This window comes from Aotus nancymaae, unplaced genomic scaffold, assembly GCF_030222135.1.
Source record: "Aotus nancymaae isolate 86718 unplaced genomic scaffold, 86718_ANA_hifiasm-v0.15.2.pri h1tg000009l, whole genome shotgun sequence".
In the NCBI taxonomy this organism is placed as follows: Eukaryota; Metazoa; Chordata; class Mammalia; order Primates; family Aotidae; genus Aotus; species Aotus nancymaae.
The window spans coordinates 14,196,460-14,213,396 of NW_026988420.1; the positions used below are offsets into that span (position 1 = coordinate 14,196,460).

Sequence of the window (16,937 nt, forward strand, 5' to 3'; positions counted from 1 at the left end):
CAAGAAGCCACCAGGATATCTGTGATGTTGCTCCTTTGAACACATTTTGCTGCTGATCAATGATACTTTTTTTTTCTCATTCCTTTTAAACAAAGCAATCATTTACATGACATTAAAACTGGGTCCTGCCTCCCCAGAGGTTACCACTTTCAATCACACTCTCTAGAGTTCCTGTGGCGATCTCGTAATACACTTAACACTATTTCCTTCGACTGCTAGCCCGAAAAGCTATTGTTTCATTGGTACTACTTCCCCTCCGGTTTCCAGTCCTTCAAGTTTCTGTTATATTATTCTATTACTTACCCAAATTCGTAACTTAAGTAAAAAACTGAAAACCTCAGCTCACACATTCATCAATGCTGTGCAGTCTCTGGGCTTCTTAACCACTAAGAACATGACAGCCTCTACCAGGCTCCCCATACCCTGTTTCCAACTCTCGGTTTCCGTCCAGTTTGCTTGTGCATTGTTGAGACTGATTACATGTCCTTTATTGTTCTGTAAACATATTTGTTTTCCCTGTTTTATCTGTAACTGGATTCCAAAAGCTGAAAAGCCAGTTAACAGCATTTACAATGTTGTGATTATGGAAAGAGCATTCCCTGTAATGGACCACAATTTCTTTCCTTAGGGATCCTGTATCATTTAAGGAAAATGCTGCAAATGAAATATATATATATATATATGGCACATATTTTTTTGAGACAGAGTCTCTGAGGCCCAGGCTGAAGTGCAGTGGCGCGATCTTGGCTCACTGCAACCTCCATCTCCTGGGTTCAAGTGATTCTCCTGCCTCAGCCTCTTAAGTAGCTGGGATTACAGGCACCCGCAGCCACGCCTGGCTAATTTTTGTGTTTTTAGTAGAGATGGAGTTTCCCATGTTGGCCAGGCTGGTCTCAAACTCCTGACCTCAGGTAATCTGCCTGCCTCAGTCTCCCAAAGTGCTGGGATTACAGGTGTGAGCAACCTCGCCCAGCTTGAAATATCCTTTCTTCATTAATTTCTCACAATCATGCTACATTTTAGTTTGCTTCATATTTGCGCCATGACTTCATGTTTATTCTATAATTTTTTTTTTCTGATTGAGAAGAGACCTGACTTTCTCCCCAGCTCATGAAGTCTTACAGCTTTCTACTGATTTTAATCTCTGCTGAACAGAGGCTTTGAGGTTGGTTTATCTTGTTGTGACACTCTTTGCAAGTTACTTAATTGGTAAATGTGGTTTATCTGAGTATATGTAAAAGTCATATTCTTTATTTTTTTTTTTTGAGACAGAGTCTTGGTCTGTCGCCCAGGCTGGAGTGCAATTGTGCGATCTTGAACTTGGCTCACTGCAACCTCAACCTCCTGGGTTCAAGTGATTCCCGTGCCTCAGCCTCTCAAGTAGCTGGGACTACAGGCCTGTGCCACCACACTCAGCTAATTTTTGTTATTTTTAGTAGAGATGGGGTTTCACCATGATAACCATGCTGGTCTCAAACTCCTGGCCTCAAGTGATCCACCCGCCTCGGCCTCCCAAAGTGCTGGAATTACAAGCGTGGGTCACTGTGCCAGGCTCCCAAAATTATATCCTTCAAAGGACATTTAAAAACTCATGAGATAAACAGCTGTGTTTTTAAACAAATAAGTACTCCCCAGTCCACTTACTTTGCAATACTTTGTTTTTACCAAGCAATTTTTTATGTTTAGCAGAGCCACTGGGTGAAATTCATGCCACTTCCTTGCTTTGGCCTGAGAATTTTCTAGACAAAACAAATCCTGGCCAGTGGGGCAATGGAGCTGGGTTGAATTTGACCCTCTCTAGGCCTCAGGCCATCTATCTGTAAGATGGACTTCCTTCCTATAGACTGTGAATCTCACCCTAAAACTAAATGCAACCTCCACTAGCGACCTATTCCACCGGACCCATTAGCAAGACGTGGAGTCTGACGCTAGATCGCTGACCTTTCCCCAGAAGCAACTCTGGGTAACAGTAAGATGGGGAACTGGAAATCAGTAAAATGCAGGGACCTATGAGTCTATAACAAATCGGTTTCCTTTTATATCTACCTGTTAAAGCTCTACTCATTTTTCAAATCCTAGCCCCAAACCCTTCTTCGATCTCCTAATGAGGATTAATGTGTCACTCTCCTGAAACTCCCACGTGACTAAGTTTGTTTCTGTAACCAGCAGCTATCTGCTTGCTATGGAACCTCAGTGCCCATTGGATCACACATCATTGGGCTCCGGAATACTGTCATCTCTAAGAATCCCCAAGAAACATGATATTTGTGTTCCGTGTTTGCTAATCTTGAATTAAGTTCACACAACAAATTACTTATAAAGAAGGACGCCCTGAGGCAGCTATTAGAATGCCCTATCTATTTCTTATTGTATTAATGTCCTAAATGTAAAGTGTAACGAATATTCATGCCTTCAGACGCTGATCAGATGTCACCTCCACCAGGAAGCAAGATTTTACTGACTCTCCGGCTAGGAGATCGGTGCCCACCTACACAGAAACCTGCTCCCTTGTCTCTTCCCAAAACTGCCAGTTCCCTGAGGGCCAATTCTGCCTTTTACCTCTGTATTCCAAATGGCTGGTACATAGTACATGCTAATAAGTGTTTCCTAAAAAAATAATAAAAGGGAGAATAGAAAGCAAGAGAGTTAAAAAAACAAACAAATAATCAGATTAGAAAATGGGCAAAAGAAATGAATAGATATCTCACCAGAAAGTATGTAAAGATGGCAAATAAACACACGAAAAGATGTTCAACCTCATTAGCCACCAAGGCAACACACCTTCAAACCACAGTGAGGTATCACTGCATAAACTACCAGAATGACTAAAATAAGGCCAGGTACAGTGGTTCATGCCTGTAATCCCAGCACTTTGGGAAGCTGAGGAGGGTGGATCACTTGAGATCAGTTCAATATCAGCCTGGCCAGCATGGTGAAACACCGCCTCTACTAATAATATAAAGAAATTAGCTGGATGTGGTGGTATGTGCTTGTAGTCCCAGCTACTCAAGAGACTGAGGCAGGAGAATCGCTTGAACCCAGGATGTGGAGGTTGCAGTGAGCTATGATTGTGTCACTGCATTCCAGCCTGGGAGACAGAGTGAAACTGTGTTTCAAAAAAAAAAGGCTAAAATAAAAAATAGTGGCAACATCAAATGCTGGTGAAAATGTGGAAAAACTGAAACACACATTTCTGAAGGGACAGAAGCGGTACAGCCACTCAAAAAAACTAGAGTTTGGCAGTTTCTTCTAAAACTAAATATGCAATGACTGTATGACCCAGCAATTCCACAGGTGGGTATTTCTCCCAGAAAAATAAAAACTTGTTTATACAAAAACAAGTACACAAATGTTCACAGCACCTTTCTTTAATGTGCTTCAAAAAGCCAATCCCAAAAGAGTCTGTGGTTACATTTATTTATTTATTTTCTGTGACACAGTTTCGCTCCGTCGCCCAGATGGAGTGCAGTGGTTCGATCTCGGCTCACTGCAACCTCTGCCTGCCATGCTCAGGGATTCTTGTGCCTCAGCCTCCCGAGTAGCTGGGATTACAGGCATGCACCACCACGCCCACCTAATTTTTAAATTTTTAGTGGAGAGAAGGTTTCACCATGTTGGCCAGGCTGGTCTCAAACTCCTGACCTCAACTGATCCACCCACCTTGGTCTCCCAAAGTGCTGGAATTACAGGCGTGAGCCACCGTGCCCAACCCTGTGCTTACATGTATATAACATTTTTTCTGAAATGATAGATTTTAGAAATGGAGGACATATTAGTGGTTGCCAGGGATTAGGGGATGGAGGTGTGGGATGGGGGGGATGCATAGTTATAAAAGGAAAACACCAGGGATCCTTATAGTGCTGGAACTGTTCAGTACGTGGACTGTTGTGGTTGACACATGAACCCACCCAGCTGACAAAACTGTATACAATAAACACACACACACACACACACACACACACACAAACTGAGAAGTCTAAAAAAGATCAGTAGACTGTATCAATGTCCATATGTTGACTATATTACAGTTTTACAAAATGTTTGGTACCAAAATTATCAAAATAGAAATTTTTGTTTTGTTTTTTTAGACAGAGTCTCACTCCCTAGGCTGGAGTGCAGTGGTGCGATCTCAGCTCACTGCAACCTCCGCCTCCTGGGTTCAAGCAATTCCCCTGCCTCAGCCTCCCAAGTAGCTGGGATTACAGGTGCCTGTCACCACTCCCAGCTAATTTTTTGTATTTTTAGTAGAGATGGGGTTTTGCCATGTTGGCCATGCTGGTCTCCAATTCCCGACCTCAGGTGATCTGTCCTCCTTGGCCTCCCAAAGGGCTGGGATTACAGGCATGAGCTACCACACCCAGTCAAAAATAATTTTTAAAAAACCACCAAAATCTTACAATTGTGAGAACCTGGGAAAAGTATACAAGCGACCTCCATATTATTTCTTACAACTGTATATGAATCTACAATTATCTCAAAATAAAAAGTTAAAGAAACAGAGAAAGACATGGGAGAAAGAGTACCATGACTAAGTGAATAATGGGCTTTTTCTGGGGGCAACGGTCAGGACTTAAAAAAAAAAATTTAGAATAGGCCAGACCCTGGCCTCAGAGAGCTTATTGTCTAGTTGGATAACAATGACTTCCAATTCAATAAAGGTTGGAGGAAGATGAGGGAGCCATAGTTGGGACAGTGAAGAAAGATTCCAGAGGGAGGCAGGCCTAGAGCTGGGCCTGGGTGAGCAGGCTGAGAGGTGGAAGGAAGATAGGGATGGAGCCCAGAGGATGGTGTGAGGCCCGTGGGTCCAGCTTTTGCCCTGCTCAGTCCCGTGGCACAGACAGTGGTGCTCAGGGGTACTATGCACATTAACAACGTGGGCAACCATCGCCACCATCCATTTCCAGAACTCATCTTCTTCCAAAACTAATGTGCCTATTAAACACTAATTCTCCATTTCGTCCCTCTCTCAGCCCAACATCCAGCACTCTACTTTGTGCATCTATGAATCTGACTATTTTAGATACCTCGTATAAGTAGAATAAGACCGAACAGTCATGCTTAGCCTCACAACAGAGATATGCTCTGAGAAATGCATCATTAGGCAGTTTTGTTATTATGCGGACATTACAGAGTGAATTCACATAAACCTAGGTTGTGTAGCCTACCTCACATGTAGGCTATGTGGATAGCCTTTTGCTCCTGGGTTACAAACCTGTACAGCATTATTGTACTGAATACTGCAGGAAATTACAACACAAAGTATTTGTGCACCTAAACATAGAAAAGGTAATGCATTATGACGGCTATGACATCTCTAGGCAATGGGAATTTTTCAGCTCCATCATAATCTTACGAAACAAGTGCAGTATATTCAGTCCATTATTGACTGAAACGTCCTTATGCAGTAATGACTGTATTTGTCCTTTCATGTCTGGTTTATTTCACTTAGCATGGTGTCTTCCAGGTTCATCCATGTTGTAGCATGTGTCAGAATTTCGTTCCTTTTTAAGGCTGAATGATATTCCACTGTATGTGGCGCTGCATTTTTCTTACTCATTTGCCGACGGACATTTAGGTTGTTTCCATTTTGGGGTTCTAGTGACTCAAAAGTCTGCTACTATCAACACTGGTTTGTTAAGTATCTGTTTGAGTGCCTGGTTTCAATTCCTTGCGGTGTATACGTCGAAGTGGAACTGCTGGATCACAAGGTAAATGTTTAGCTTTCTGAGGAGCTTCCACACTGCTTTCTACAGCGCTGACACCACTTTCCATTCCCACCAACAGCGCACCAGGGCTCCAATTTCTCCACATTCTTGGCCAACACTTGTTATTTTCCTTTGTTGTTGCTGTTAATAGTAGTCACCCTAATGGGTGTGAAGGAGTATCTCACTGTGGTTTTGATTTGCATTTCCCCAATGACTAGTGATGTTGAACATATTTTCATGTACATATTGGCCTCTTTGGAGGAATTTCTGTTCATATCCTTTGCCTATCTTTGAGGTATTTTCCTTTATTATTAAAAATGTAAGTTTTAAAATGGAGATATCACCACTTGGAATTTGAAATCAGTGGGCTAGACTGCCCCGTGGGCAAGATTAGCCAATAATCCTGCTAAAGTCAAAGCATTTGGTAAAGCACAGCAGGGGCCATTCATAAGAATCTGAGAACAAGATCTGTCCACCCATCATAGGGGCAAGGGGTCTGCAGTGAATCTGGAATCCCTCCTCCCCTGCTGCCTGGTAACCCTCTCTTCAGTCTTTAAAACCCCAGTGAATCCTTCCCACCTCGGTGCCACCTCTAGGCCTGGACAGAGTCTTATCACTCACCAGACCGCATGACAATGATTCATTTCCCTCTCTACTTTCCCCACTAGTAAAGCTCCTTACGGGAGGACCAAGGTTGATCACACGTAGCAAACACTGAATACACACAGTGATATTTTATAGACAATCCCAGAATGATTCTCCAGATTTTGCACAGCTATCCCTGAATCATGTAGTATTAGCCGGGTCACCTAATTTCTTAGTCCTTCTTAGTTTTTTTTTTAGTGATAGTAGAGATGACATGGGTCCAGAGGTGTGACTTGCAAAAGTCCTTGGTTGAAACATTCAGTATATGGAGAAAATGCTCTCTTGTGATTAAAAAAACATAGGACCACTGCAGACATGGGGCAGGTCTGGTGGGTCAGTGCACACTGGCACTGTCTCAATAGCAGAACACGCTTTTCTGGGAAGGGGCAGTTGTTCTACATGAGGATGTTGCCCTTGTGTTTTATGTAAAAAGGGAGCCAAACAGACCAACAAACACTTGGCTTTTCTTCATGAAGGCACCTGTCCCTGAAGAAGTAGGCCATACACCAGTAGCAACTATCTGATTCTTCCCTCAAACAACTCTAACAGCTGGGGTCCCTTCTCTGTATCATACTTGTCCACTCCCACTGCAGCCCATGCCAATCCTGCTGCATCCCACCCCAGGAAGGACTTTCAGATGAAAGTCAGAAAAAGCACATGGTGAAAAAAGGTCAGCGCATCAATATAGAGTTCCAGGTGACATCTCTGGAAGGTTCTGTGATTCTGAGACTGGCTGGCTTTTACCCTAACAGAACTCACAAATATAAATCAGCAAACGCAGGTCCACCGCTGCAGGCTGTACCATTCACAGCTGACTCTCATCAGTAACAGACTTCATGCAAAAACGAACAAATTAGGTGTGGGAGGCAGAGGCCTCCACTTCACAATGAGACCTGCTATTATGGTTTTAAAGATTACAAAGCCTGGGCGTGGTGGCTCACGCCCTTAATCCCAGCACTTTGGGAGGCCAAGACGGACAGATCACCTGAGGTCAGAAGTTCAAGATCAGCCTGGTCAACATAGTAAAACCCTATCTCTATTAAAAATGCAAAACTACAAAATACAAACATTAAAAAAATACAAAAATTAGCTAGGCATGGTGGCACACACCTGTAATCCCAGGAGACTGAGGCACAAGAATCACTTGAACGCGGGACGTGAAGGTTGCAGTGGGCCAAGATCATGTGTGCCTGTGCCTAGGTGACAGAGCGAAACTCCGTGTCAAAAAAAAGAAAAAAGAAAAAAGAAAAAATTATTTAGGAACTTTTGAATGAAATCTGCTGTAACCACACAAAGACCTAAGATCAAAGTCACCCAAAACACTACTTACTATTTGCCAGGCACCAAATTTATCTGCAGAATTGCAGAGAATGGAGACAGATCTAGTTCCTTCCGTGAATTCATGCTTTATATTAGATGACTTGTACGGTGCTTTTTTTTCCTCCCTTAAAATTGTTTTTAGACTCTGGGGCATGAAGTTTACGTTAAATGACTGAATAAACATGGAAGATTATTAGCTCCAAAATCTTTAAATACAATGTATGATCAAGATCCAGCCATCTGGAACTAAGATTCACGTTTGAGCTCAACAAGCACCGCGGATCTAAGGATCAGATGGACGGTACCTGGTCAACAGCAAAGGGCCACTTGCAGGATGTTGCTGTAATTGGGAAGGCAAGGCTAGACCAGGTGTAGGTGTGATATGGTTAAACTTGAGCAAAACCAAGTACAACACATTGTATTTCTTTTTTCTTGTTCTGTTGCCCAGGCTGGAATTCAGCGGTGTTATCACGGCTCACTGCAGCCTCTCAACCTTCTGGATTCAAGCAATCCTCTTGTCTTAGGCCTCCGAAGTAGTGGGACTACAGGTATGCATCATGATGCCAGGCTAATTTTTTTTAATTGTAGGGACAGGGTCTTGCTATGTGGTTGACATTGGTCTAGATCCCCTGGGCTCAAGCACCTCCCTCCTCAGATTCCCAAAGTGCTGGGATTACAGGTGGTAGCCACCATGCCTGGCCAAGATTATATTTCTGACATTCACTTCTCTGGGCCTAAATTTCCTAATCAATAAAAAAAAAATAGAGTCAAGGTATACATATATACTAGTCAATATATGTCCAGTGAATGAATGAGTAATAAGCAGAGGCAGACTGGATCTACATCTCCGCCTTGTGACAGAGTTTCTCACCAATTTGCAGCCTTGAGCATAGCACTTGGAAGATGCATTCTGCTTACCGGGAAGATGCTGAGGACCCTAAGCAGAGGCCCAGGTAGTGCCTGTCAGTAAAGGGCCAGGTCAATGGGAGGGGCCTGCTTCAGTGCCAGCACTTCCAGTGGGCATGAGCCATGAGTTCTACACCTGCCAAGACCCATGAGCCACACGGGTCAAGCTCAGGGTGACCACCACGGTGGATCCCCGACTGGACATCATGATGTGTTCGGCGACTCCTGTACGGTCATTTCTATGAACACCTGAAAGGCAGGCACCTGTCCCTGAAGAAGCACAAGCTGACTTTTTAGAGACCGACTTACTCCATACAGAAAGGTAAAGTGACATGAGGTCCAGATCACTTTCCAATACTTCAGCAAAAACAATGAAAAAGGAAGGGAGGGAGGGAGGGAGAGAAAGGGAAGAAGAAAAAGTGAGAGATGGGCAAGTGCAGCAAAACTTGAAGATGTTGAATCTGCTCACCGATACTGTACCAGTGTCTCTACATTTGTGAATGTCTGAAATTGTTCACTGTAAACTTGACTTTAAAGAGATACATAGCAGGTTGGGTGTGGTGTCTCACTCTCGTAATCCTGGTGCTTTGGGGGGTCAAGGCAGGAAGATCACTTGAGGCCAGCTGTTCAAGACCAGCCTGGGCAACATAGTGAGACCACCCCCATCTCTACAAAAAAGTCAAAAACATGGCCGGGCACAGTGGTTCGTGCCTATAATCACAGCACTTTGAGAGGTGGGCAGATCACGAGGTCAGGAGTTTGAGACCAGCCTGACCAATGTGGTGAAACCCTGTCTCTAGTAAAAATACAAAAATTAGCTGGGCGTGGTGGCATGCACCTGTAATCCCAGCTATTCAGGAGGCTGAGGAAGGAGAATTGCTTGAACCTGGGAGGCAGAGGTTGCAGTGAGCTGAGATTGCACCACTGCACTCCAGCCTGGGCGACAGAGCAAGACTCCATCTCAAAAAAAAAAAAAAAAATTGGCGGGATACATAGCAACTTGTCAAATTCGAATGTGGTACCACTAGAAAAAGCCAGTCCCGGTGCTTGGTGCTACACCAGTAAGGGATCAGAGAAGGGCGCTCCTTGCATTTCTGGACTCCAGACTCAGGATCCTGCAGTCACAGGGGCTCCCTGCCTTCATGCTTGGAACAGGCAAGCAGGGGGCTCAGACCACAGTGGTTATAAGGAACACAGCACCTGAGGTTCCAGACAGCCTGAGCTTAGCTCCTCCAGCACCCCCTCCAGACCCAAAGAGTCCTGGGTATCCCAGTCTGGATCCGCCTAAACGAGCATAGGCAAAAAGCAACAGAGATCTGCAGCATGTGGCAGGCAGGGCACACCACAAAGCAAGCGGTTTTTGTGAAACAAAAACACACTGATGTTTCAGCAGTCAACAGAACTGGGGTTGCCTGATTATACAGGTCTCAACAAACCACAGTGCAAACCTGCTTACTTCTCTCTCCCGCCTTCTGTTCTCCTGCAGGCAAGAGATACTTGAATAACACTTCACCTCAGTTCCCAGCCACAGGAGGTTCAGAATGCCCTCCCCACCACATAAACACATGCATGTATGCAGACGGACACACACACACACACACACACACACACACAAAGCATGCACACAAGCTAACTAGCGATGGTGGGCTTCAACCTGGTGAGAGCTGCTGAAACTCAAAGTATCTCCTCACAGGAACCAATGGGAATGTTCATATGAGTTTGGCAGCATGTAAAGGGTTAAAATAGACACTAGCACAAAAAGGATGAAGAGTAAGAACAGCTGATGGTCATGACCAGAACAGAAAGGAAAAAACCTCCCACTATTCACATACTCTCTTGTGCCCTTTGGTAAAGGACCAGGCATCAAAATGCCAGCTCTGGGTGACACAGGCTAAGCAAATTCTTTCTTGTCCATTTAGGACTGCAGAGGAGCTGACTAGAAGCAGGCTTTTGCTCACTCTGGTAAGGGGCCTTTTCTCCTCCCCAGGCCAATGTCTGCAGGGCCCGCAACGCCTACGGCACAATATTTCAGTGGATTTTTCTTTACTCTCCTGGTATTTCTTCTGGTGGTATACCTTTAAAATTTTACCTTGAAAAAAATTGTATATGAGCCCAGGAGTTCGAGATGGGCCTGGGCAACATGTGAAACCCCATCTCTACAAAAAATACGAGCTTGTGCCACTGCACTCCAGCCTGGCGCAAGCTCGGGTCTTGCAACAAAGCAAGACCCTGTCTTAAAAAAAAAAAAAAATATATATATATATACACACACACACACACACACACACGCACACAAAATACATGTTAAAATTAAAAAAAAAAAAAAACACCTATAAAAAGGTACAAAGCAAAAAATAAAAGCCTCTCTCCCTCCTGACTCTCAATCACATTTCCCAGAAAGGACCACTGTTACATTTCATGGTAGCCTTCAAGACATTTTTAATGTTTATATTAATAAGGTGTTATAAATATTTAAAATATTTTCTCCCTGCTATGAATTTTTCTACTATCAACCCAGAGGGTGATGAGAAAATTTTCATAATACTTGTTTAAGTTCTATAGATTAAAAAATTTGGTTTAAAAAATACAGGAAAGTTCCTACTGGATATATGTTATACAACATAACTGAACTATACTTAATTGAGCTGCTAACAAAATCAGCTTAAAAACTAAAATGTATTATAGCAAATAAAGTTAAGTAACAAAGGTTAGTCTCATTTTTCTCTTTAGATATCCCAGGCATGTAATTTTTCTTTTTTTTTTTGGAGACGGAGTCTCGTTTTGTCAGCCAGGCTGGACTGCAATGGTGAGACCTCAGTTCACTGTAACCTCTGCCTCCCAGGTTCAGGTGATTCTCATGCCTCAGCTTCTCGAGTAGGTGGGATTACAGGTGCACACACCAGGTCCAGCTAATTTTTTTTGTATTTTTAACAGAAACAGGGTTTCACCATGTTGACCAGGCTGGTCTTGAACTCCTGACCTCAGGTGATGCGCCCACCTCAGCCTCCCAAAGTGCTGGAATTACAGGCATAAGCCACTGCACCTGGCCTGCAACTTTTTTTGTTTTTTGTTATTTTGAGATGGAGTCTTGCTCTGTCACCCAGGCTGGAGTGCAGTGAGTGGCTCGATCTCGGCTCACTGCAACCTCTGCCTCCGTCTCCTGGATTCAGGTGATTCTGGTGCCTCAGCCTCCCAAGTAGCTGGGATTACAGGCGCAAGCCACCACGCCTAGCTAATTTTTGTATTTTTAGTAGAGATGAGGTTTCGCCATGTCAGCCAAGCTAGTCTCAAACTCCTGACCTCAGATGATGTGCCCACCTAGGCCTCCCAAAGTGCTGGGATTACAGGCGTGAGCCACCACACCCAGCCCAGGCATGTAATTTTAACAATATATTTTACAGACTTAAAGGTAGCTGTAAGTCAAAGCTCAGATCCAACAAATGATTAAGTTATGCCAGCTACTGCTATCGATAATTAAATATCTAATTTAAAGAGGGTGCTCAATTTACTCACTGTAATCCTTAAAGAAAAATTTAGCAGAAAAAGGTCTTAAACAAATAAAAGAACACAAATTGAGGCTGAATTTGTATTTGAATGTATCTGTTTTTTGTTGTTAGTATGTTTGAATGAAGACCTAGAGAAAACAGTGCAACATTCACTTTCAAGAGTGGGAGAATGAAGAGCAGGAATAGAATCAGTACATAAATCCTGTCAACATTTATTAGCATTTACAAATCTGACTCACAAAACCTCAGCCTCATCAGACTGGATTTTTCCATGTCATGGCAACAGCATATATCACTGTTTCTGGAGGGATCAGCTGCGGGAGCCTCCTAGGGTCCTTTGGCGACAAGACTTTAATGATTCCATAAATGTATGCTGCCCAGCTGCTGCCCGCTTAATGAGACCACGATTTCCCCTTGATGGAACCTGCTCAGAGCCAGTAGTCACCTACCATTCACAGGAGACCATGCTGGTCTCTTTTGGAACTACCAGGATCAGTCACACCAGTTCTATGATTCCTACAACATGGCAGTATATTGTTTGATTTAGGACTTGAAACACATTTCTCCCTTTTTAAGAATATACCCTTCTCTGCCAGAGGGTTGTTACTTCTCAGATTAAAGATGTGAAAGGAAACCTTCCAAGGCTCGTCTTAATTGGACATATACATTATCACTTTGGTACACAGGGATGGAATGACAAAAGCTAATCGGGGTATGGAGGATTCACTAAGGGGACGGAGGAGGACAGAACCACATTTACTGAACTCTGACAAGTGCCAGGTGCCTTACATCCTTGTCATTCAAACATGGTCCACAAACCACAGCCTGGCAGTCACTTGGGAGCTGGTTACCAGTGCACAATCTTGGATGATCCGCGGATGATTTGTGTGCATGGTCAAGCTTGGAAAGCACTGCGCTAAGTTATAAGGCTTTATTTCTCACAGCCCTTTGAAGAAAACATTATGTCCATACTTCACAGGAAAGAAAACTAAGACAGAAAGTTTCCTTCCTTTTTTTCCCTCCTCATTACAGAAAGGATTTGCAGGGGAAGGGGGAATGTCTAAGGTTTCTGAGCTGGTCGTCGGGAAAGCCAACGTTCAAGGGTACATCTGCTGCACCCCAAAGGCCTGTGCTCTTTCTACCTTCCCTCGCCGCCCCAGGCTCCTTGAACGATGGTCAGACTCCACCTAGAACTGTGTTTAGGAACTGGTGCTGCATTTATATGTGTGTGTGTGTGTGTGTGTGTGTGTGTGTGTGTGTGTGTGTGTGTGTGTGTGTGTGTGTATGTATGTATGTAGGTATGTTTTGAGATAGAGTCTCACTGTGTCACCCAGGCTGGAATGCAGTGTTGCTATCTCGGCTCACTGCAACTTCCACCTCCTGGGTTCAAGTGACTTTCCTGCCTCAGCCTCGCAAGAAGCTGAGATTACAGGTGTGCACCACCACGCCTGGCTAATTTTTTAGTGGAGATGGGGTTTCATCATGTTGGTCAGGCTGGTTTTGAACTCCCAACCTCAGGGGATCCACCCACCTCGGCCTCCCAAAGTGCTGGGATTACAAGCGTGAGCCCCACACCCAGCCTGGTACTGCATTTAAAAATGCAACCTGTGGCATGTGTGAGGGTGAGTGATAAGTTTTAGTCATATACATCTATCAGAATGACTAAAAACAAAAGTAAAAAAGATAAAAATGCTAAATGCTGGTGAGGCTGTGGGACAACAGGAACTCTCACACGCTGCTAGTGGGAACGCGCCACAGTACGGCCACCACGGAAAGCAGGCTGGCAGTTTCTACTGAAGTTAAAGAATCCCACTCCAAGGCCTTGGCCTAGGAGAAATAAAAATATGCCCACACAGACTCGGAAGCAGGTATCTATTAGCAGCACTATTTGTAATAGTCAAAAACTAGGAACAACTCATTTGTCCACTAACGTATAAATGGACAAATGAATTGAGACACATCCACGGAGTGGAATACTACTCAGCAACTTATGTTAAATAAAAGACTATATACTGTATGATTTCATTTTTATAAAATCATAGGAACAGCAGAACTTTAAAGACAGAAGGCAGACAGGTGTTTGCTGGGGCTGGTGATGAGGACTGGGATCATCTGCAAAGGGACATAAGAAAACTTTGCTAGAAGCGTGATGGAAACATTGTGTACTGTGATTGTGATGGTGGTTACAAAACTCTCTACAATCACCCAAATTCAACAAACTGTACACAGAACGGGTGGGTTTTATTATATATAAATTATAATAATAAAGCTGGAGGAGGAAAAGGGGGGAAAATGGCTGGAAACTATACAAATACAGATATATCTCAACAGCTTTCACTATAGTACAATAACCAGTTAAAATACAAAGGAGAGGCTGGGCGTGGTGGCTCATGCCTGTAATCCTAGCACTCTGGGTGGGTGGATCACTTGAGGCCAGGAGTTTGAGACTAGCCTGGGCCAAACCCCATCTCTACCAGAAACACACACAAAAAATAGCTGGACATGGTAGTTCATGCCTGTCATCCCAGCTACTTGGGAGACTGAGGCAGGAGAACTGTTTGAACTCAGGAGGCAGAGGCGGCAGTGAGCTGAGATCGTGCCACTGCACTCCAGCCTGGGTGACAGAGCAACTCTGTCTCAAAAAATAAAATAAAATATAAAGGAGAAATACAGCACTAATGAAAATATAAAGTATTTTGAAATAAACTTTTCTTAGAAGACTATATTATAAAGATATAATTTAATTTCTAATCTATAAATTTAAGAAAACCATAATCAAAATACCAAATATTAGTACTTGGCAAAGTGATTTTTTTTTTTTTCTTTTTTTTTGAGACAGAGTCTTGCTCTGTCGTCCAGGCTGGAGTGCAGTGGTGCAATCTCGGCTGACTGCAACCTTTGCCTCCCAGGTTCAAGCGATTCTCCTGCCTCAGCCTCCTGAGTAACTGGGATGCATGCCACCATGCCCAGCTAATTTTTGTATTTTTAGTAGAGACAGGGTTTCACCATGTTGGTCAGGCTGGTCTCAAACTTGACCTCGTGATCTGCCCACCTCGGCCTCCCAAAGTGCTGGGATTAAGGGTATGAGCCACCACGCCTGGCCCAGTGAAATTATTTTATTTTTGAGACAGGATCTAGCTCTGTTGCCCAGGCTGAAGTGCAGTGGCGTGATCTCGGCTCCCTGTAACTCCCGCTCGGTCTCCCGGGCTCAAGCGATTCTCGTGCCTCAGCCTCCCGAGTAGCTGGGATTATAGGCGCATGCTACCACACCTGGCTAATTACTGAATTTCTGGTAGAGACGGCAGACAGTGTTTCACCATGTTGGCCGGGCTGGACCGAAACTCCTAACCTCAGGTGATCTGCCTGCCTTGGCCTTCCAAAGTGCTGGGATTACAGGCATGAGCCACTGCACCCGGCCAGCAAAGTGAATTTAAAAGTACATCTGGAAGGATATATAATAAATTTTAAAGTGTTTGACAAAGAATAGTGGGGAGAAGCTTGCTTTATCAGATGCTGAACTATATTACAGTGCTCAAATTACTACTATTCTAGCCATCACTGATGTGATGGTACCATCTTTCTGGAGTCTTCAAAAACTGACTTCCCGGGCCGGGCGCGGTGGCTCACGCCTATAATCCCAGCACTTTGGGAGGCCAAGGCGGGTGGATCATGAGGTCAAGAGATCGAGACCATCCTGGTCAACATGGTGAAACCCCGTCTCTACTAAAAATAAAAAAAAATTAGCTGGGCGTGGTGGGACACACCTGTAGTCCCAGCTACTTGGGAGGCTGAGGTAGGAGAATTGCCTGAACCCAGGAGGCGGAGGTTGCGGTGAGCCGAGATCGCGCCATTGCACTCCAGCCTGGATAACAAGAGCGAAACTCCATCTCAAAAAAAAAAAAACTGACTTCCCTTAGATCCAGCAATTTTACTGTCAGGATTTATCCTGAGTAAATAATTAGATGAGTGTATAAAAATGCACAGAGAACATTCTATGCAACTGCCAGCAACTGGAAAGGCTCTACAAGACTAAAAATTAGAAACTAGTTAAATAGACTACAGTATAATGGAATCCTACGCAGTAACTTAAAATTATGAGGTAGTTTAACAGCTACTGATATAGAACACAATAATATGGTAAAAATAAACACTGAATAGTATAATTCCCTATTTGCAAAAAGTAGTATTTATCTGGGGCTGGGCATGGTAGCTCATGCCTATAATCCTAGTACTTTGGGAGGCCGAAGCAGGCTGATTGCTTGAGCCCAGGAGTTCAAGACCAGTCTGACCAACAGAGGGAGAACCCATCTCTACCAAATTTTTGCATGGAAGCATGTACCGTGGCCCCAGTTAGTCGGGAGTCTATGGCAAGAGGATATCTTAAGCCCAGGAGTTTGAGGCTGTAGTGAGCTATGATCATACCACTGTATTTCAGCGTGGGTAACAGAGAGAGACATTGCCTCTAAAAAAGGGGAAAAAAAAGTGGGAGATGGTGGGTCATTCTGAGTGCCACTTCACGGGCCTTCAGTGTGGTATTTCTGTTTACCATCCATATACAGCTACACCAACACTGACTCATCAGGCCTGCCAAATAGCACGAGGACTGTGCATCCACTTACTGGAGAGGAGATCTATCTTAGAGGAAAACTGATGCAGGCGACAATGGCAGGAAAGACAAGGGAAGCCAAGAGACAAGAACAGACATGAGTGGAAAGGTAACTTCGGGCTTCGTGATAAAGCAAGCGGTCAGGAAGAGAATTTTTTTTTTTAAGACGGAGTTTCGCTTTTGTTACCCAAGCTGGAGTGCAACGGTGCAGTCTCGGCTCACAGCAACCTCCACCTCCCGGGCTCAAGC

At 44.0% G+C, this 16,937-nt stretch overlaps 1 protein-coding gene across 2 annotated transcripts in view; it reads right to left on the bottom strand.

Moving 5' to 3' along the window:
* Window positions 1-16,937, bottom strand: part of EBPL (EBP like) — a 35,933-nt gene that overhangs the window by 14,629 nt on the left and 4,367 nt on the right. The window lies entirely within an intron of this gene.